A 6,000-nucleotide genomic window follows, 5' to 3' on the forward strand; every position below is an offset into this window, starting at 1 on the left:
ATAAAGCAGAAACTTTTTAGAATATATTATTGAAGATTTAATAGATTAATTTGTTTATGTAAGCAGTTTAATGTGTGAACAATCCGTTTGTGTTTGACAAATTCTTAATATGTAAACAGACGTTCTGATAAAATAACATTGAAGACTACTTTTATACATTTCATTATAGATCTTTATTAACTGTAGAATTTTTTGCATTTGCATCAATAACTAAGACGTATGATAATAATACCGAATTTAATTATCATACTGAGTTAGTTATGAGTTATTATATTCGATTCAATGATCGTATTTCATCAAATATTTCCTTTCATAAAATTTCATTGACATTCTATTTGAAGGACATTATTTTCATTTTGTACTCATTTCAGTATCTGTGTTTATATAAATTTAAAATCTTTCAAGCTGTCAAATCTATTGTAAAAATTGAAGGGCAGAAAAGTGTCCAATATTCTTTAGGATATATCGATTGCAATATGGTTCGCTTTGACATTTCTTGAAATTTATGTATCCTGAGCTAAAATAAAAGAAAAATATTTCCAGAAATCGATTTTTATAAAGTTCTATAATATTCAGAACCTTTTCTTTTCAACACTTTCCAGAAATCTTCACTCAAGAAATTGAAATCTGAAAGGAAAAGGCTTTCCTGCAGGTTTCAATATCTTGAGTGACTATTTTCGAATTTTTTTTTTTTTTTTTTTTTTTTTTTTGGGCTTCAGAGAATTGGTACGCAATTTTGTTTATCCAAGTAGCTCTATGCAAACTCATTGGATGTATTGGAGCTATAAAATATCAGAAGTATGAGTTTTTCATCCCAATCTGTCTAAAACAATTACGTATTATCCAAAGGCCAACCAGCTAAAATTGTTGCTGAACATTTCATAAGATGAGAACACATATCAATTTTTGGAAAGTCCGTTTATTGTCTGAAACCTTTGTTTGTATTAGCATTAATAAACTGAGGAACAATTAATAATAATGAACTTTGCTAAGGGAAATAAGTGTTTCCACTCATGAGAATTCGTAAGGAGGGAACAAATGATACGCATGTGAGGTCTTAGTGACTTTAAAACTTGTTAGCATAGGTCTAGAACTTGCTTAATAAATAAGCAATGACGTTATGTATCAAGGAAAAATTGTAGAATGTTAATCTCGGGTATATTTGAAACATCTTTGATTCGGTACTAGGTCATAGCAGCAAAACATATTTTACTATTTTGCATGTAAAGGTACTTTTCCCCAATGCATACGTCAATCTGTTAAATGTTCAGTACATTAGATTTTAAAAATTTATGTCTCAGTAACTAAAATTAAAAATGCATTATTCTCAATGATACTAATCAGCATCTTAATCTTCAGCGGACTGTGACCCTTTTATTAAGCTAAGTATCTTGTCTTTTTGTTGATAATTGCTGAAAATGTTCTGGTTGCATCAGGTATAAAAGCAGGTTGGGGTATTAAATAAGCACTATTATAGATATTTTTTGCCCACATTTTAGACAGTTTTGCTTCGCTATAAAAATCGTTTGCTTGGAAAATTTGTTTAACTGTAACTATATTTTTGAAACTAAAAATTATCATCTGCTACTTGACAATTTGTTTTAAGCAAAATAGCGATTTTAAGGAAGCAATGCATTAAAGGCTATGTTTATGCTCTTTCAGAGGAAAATTGCTCGTATATATTTATTAAAAACGCTCTAAAAGCCATGGCGTTTCAATGTCTAAAGCTAGGATAAGTAATATTGTGTACGTCAAACAAAAGGAACGTCAAAGTTTAGCTTCAAGTGGAAAACCAGATGCAAACTCATTAAAATTCTCAATGTCAAGTGATTAATGCTGATTTGAGCCTTAAAAAGGCGGAAAAACATAATGTGCATGTTTCTCTACGACATATCGACGAAAGCAGAAAGCGTTGCAGATTTCTTTATGAGAAAACTTTATCAGATAAAAATGGAAATATGTTGTCCCACTAAATGAATCTTGAAGGTATTTAAATGACTGCAATCAAAATAGATGCATTTATTGTCTTCAAAGAGGTGAAAAATCTTAAAACGGGATTCAAACAATCTAAAAAAATGTTCCAAGGGGATTTATGATTGTTGCGAATTTTTCAAATAACGGCAAATTAAAAATAAAGTCGGTAGAGAAAAATGTTGAAAATAACTCTACATATTATCATGTATATATTTCATACTCAGTTTTCAAATATGAAATACCTTCGTTTTACCCACAATGCCATCAATCAGTAGAATTGCATCAAGAGAAAGCAAGCAGCATACATCAATTTCCACTGTTACTTTTTACTCGAGAAAATGGAACAGGAAGCGGGTGTCAAGGCCATACCCTTTCCCTTGTATCCGTGCTAAATTAAAGCGGATAGTCCAAACATCGACCAACAACCATCCTTGGACTTTGGAAAGCTGTTTAAGAGGAATGAGACAAAATACTTACGGAAGAGTAAAAAATTATTTTTACTCTTCCGCATACTACAAGGAGCTTTATTATCTTGAAAATTACGGTGTAGAAAGATAATAAATAATTAGTGTTATCAAGCATAACATTTAAAACACAAAAATTTTAGTAAAATAGTTCTGTAAATACAATGAAAATATTTTAAAAATGTGCGAACTCCCTCTGTATTAATTAATTTTTTTCTTTCTTAAAGACTTTCTCTAAAATTACAAAAGCTGCAATCTGTGAAATTACTTTCGAAGCTTTTACCTTTTCATTAGCCCAGATTCTAATTTACTGTTAATACTGTAATTACTATAGTGTGCAAATTAATTGGTACAATGTGGTTTATTGGAAGAATAATAAGTTGGCTGCCAGCTGGCGCCAGCAAGTCTCTCAAGGCAGTTTTATCTGTCTTGATGTCGTCATGATGTCCACTTTTGACGGCTTGCAAATACTGATTTAGACAACAAATTAGAATCCTTGCAATATTTTTAAGCTAGTTTCTGTGAGAAGAGAAAATTACTTTTTCACACTTTTAAGTGTGTTTTGCATTTGTTCATTTTAATATACTAAAATGGATATAAAATTTTGAAAGAGAACAAAGATTATCGCATTTAACAATCACATATCCATAATTGTAAGAAATATTGCTTCAACAGTTGGTGTTGAAAAATCGAGTATTTCTCGAATTTTGAAAAGGCACAAAGAAACATTTTTCCAGAAAGGAAGGGTAAATGTTGAAGGAAAATTAAAACCACTCCCAAATCTGATTAATTCTCACTCTGAAATAGCATTATTAATCTAACAAAGACTAGCTATGACCTCAAAAGACAGCTATTTTCCATCGGTACTGAGATTCCTCTTTCAGATGTGACGCGTATACGTCTTTTTGCTAGACGAAAGGTGAGAAATCCAATTAAAAAACAACTTTCGAAACACAACATGAATGACTGGATGTCAATTTCAGCGATGAATGACTGGATGTCATTTGTTTTTCATGATTACATATCTAACGTTGTTAGACGCAGGAAAGCCGGATCAGTAAGATCATAACATATCCAACAAACCGTAAAATACCCTCAAATCAAATGATTTGGCGTTTTTTCACTGTAGATGGCATTAGAAGTCTAGTTACTATTAACGGAATAATGAATTCATCAACCTATATATAGACAAGTTAAAACATAGGAACGTGTCCTTCTGTAAACACTTCGCAAGGGCTTTTCAAGATGGCTTGGCTCCAGGCCACAATACGGAGTGTCAGAAGGCTGTAGGGTATCTTATGTTAATTAACCAGTTATTGTGATTTCAGTCGTTGGTATTACCTTATCCTTACTATATTCTGCACGAGAATGCAAACTAGTTGTGAGGTTTCAAGCTCAGGTCTTTGAAGTTGGGACAGACAGTGTTTCCGGCATCACACTGCGCGCTGCTATATAGTTAGTTCCTGATCTCTAACAGTTGTAATTACTCGGCTTTGTGGTCTTTTCCTGCCCAGATTTTAACTCTGACGCGCAGGTAAAGTTACTGAGAGAGCTTGTAATATAGTATTTAATTGTGTAGTCCTTGACTACTATTCAAAGTCTAGTTTAAATTCGACTGTTCTGTTTATTTGCATCCTAACAAATTGTGATTATTGTAGTACAAGAGTACCTTATGTTTGAAGTTCTGTTTAAATAAAAACGTATTATAACTTTCTTAAAACTTAAAGTAAAACTTAAAATAAAAGTGGCGCTTGAAAAAACTATAGATCATGTTGCAAAAAATGCAAAATATATTTTTCCCAGTCTCAAGATTAGAAGCTCCACCAGCGCCTGATATTGTATGAGAAAAAATGTCATCGTAAAACTAATCGAGCGTCGATGAAACCACCCATTCTTTTTTATCTTTAAACACAAATCTGGAGTGTTTAAAACAACCCTCCAGAAAGTGTTCAAAACTGTCGTTGGGGAAATATAGGATGAAACTATGAGCGGAGCTGTTTGGTACTTATCATATTAAGACTTAAGAGTTTACAAGATACAAGTTGTTAACTTATTGTATGAGAAAAAACGATTGGAATGTTATTAAAATAATATTGCCGAAGTTTCAACCTCAGATTCAGGATTTTTTGAATTACGAAAAGAGAAAAAGAGTTCCTTGATCAGTTATTCGAGTTGGGGATGAAGGTTTATAGTAACGAGTAACGAAGACTTGCACAGTGATATATGAACAACGGGATCGAGCAGATATTCATGTAGATCTGTAATGGAAGGAAGCCCACATTTTAACGGCAGAAAACGATTTGATGACCGAAAGAAATTTTCATCTGCTATTGGCGATCACCAGAAGGAATCGCAAATGAAGAAACTAGAAAAAGATACTGAACGTTTAAACTAATCAGGGAGGCCGAAATAAAGAGGGTACAATTACACGAAGAGAAGGCATTTCCTCTCAGATTCAATTAAATGTGTTGTTGATGAAAAATTTTCTATTCTGATGGATTCAGATCTTGTTAAATAGCATAGTAGCATGTGCATTATTGTTGGATACGGGAACGCAAAGTAGTTTTTGACAGAAAGGTGTTTACGAATTTTAAATGGTGTAGAATTTTTTATGTTGCGGCAGCAAGAGTTATATCTTCTTAAGAAAAGGAGCTTAAATGCGTAGAAAAAGTAACGTTAAATTTGCAGGTGAAAAATTAATACTAGAAAGTGGTTTTTCTTGTAGTGAGGCACCTGCAAGCTAAAGTAATTTTGAAGATGGATTGTTTTTAAAGTTTGCTTAGGCGAAAATTAATTTTCAGTATGCTACTTTGCAGTTAAAAATAAATAAGTTGGTGAGAAAAGAAGTTCGGCCTCCGGGTTTGGATTTGGATGAGAAAGCGAAGCTGGAACAGTCGGTAAGAAAATTTTCAGATTTATTTGATAATGCTCCGGAGTTGACTCAGGTGGTAAATTATACAATAAAAAATAGAAATCCCCTTCTTTCCAAGCAAATCACTACCGCTATGATCGGGTCAATGGAAAATAATTGAAGAACATATTGCAGAAATACTAAAGGATAAAATTTTAATTTCCATAAATAGCCCTTAAGCTAGCTTGTACGAAAACGGATAATTTCTCACCTACTGATTTTAAAGCATGGTGCTTTTCTATTGACTACAAAAATTAAGTACCATAACAAAGTATCCGGTTTACCTTCTACCAATAGCAGAAGAAATAATTAGAAAAATCACATCCATAAAATACATGAGGATGCTAAATCTCCCCTCTGAATACTTTCAGATATGTGTGCACCCGCCACCTTTCAAAGAGCTTTGGTTTTGTATTATAAGGTATTTCTCCCATCTTCCTAGTGTACCTTCGTGGTGTAGTGGTAAGCACACTGGACCGGTATTCCAGAGGTCCGTGGTTCGATTCCCGGCGAAGGCGTTTGCTCATTTTCCATCCTGCCTGCTTCCAAAAAAATTCTAATGTCTCTACAATATTAAAAACCAGTCCTCGATCTTCATTTATTTACTTGGAGCGATATAATAGTCACTAGCGATACAATTAATGAGCACAA

The sequence above is a fragment of the Stegodyphus dumicola genome, chromosome 3 (assembly GCF_044657685.1).
Source record: "Stegodyphus dumicola isolate Sdum_Otavi_A_Nest chromosome 3, ASM4465768v1".
NCBI lineage: Eukaryota > Metazoa > Arthropoda > Arachnida > Araneae > Eresidae > Stegodyphus > Stegodyphus dumicola.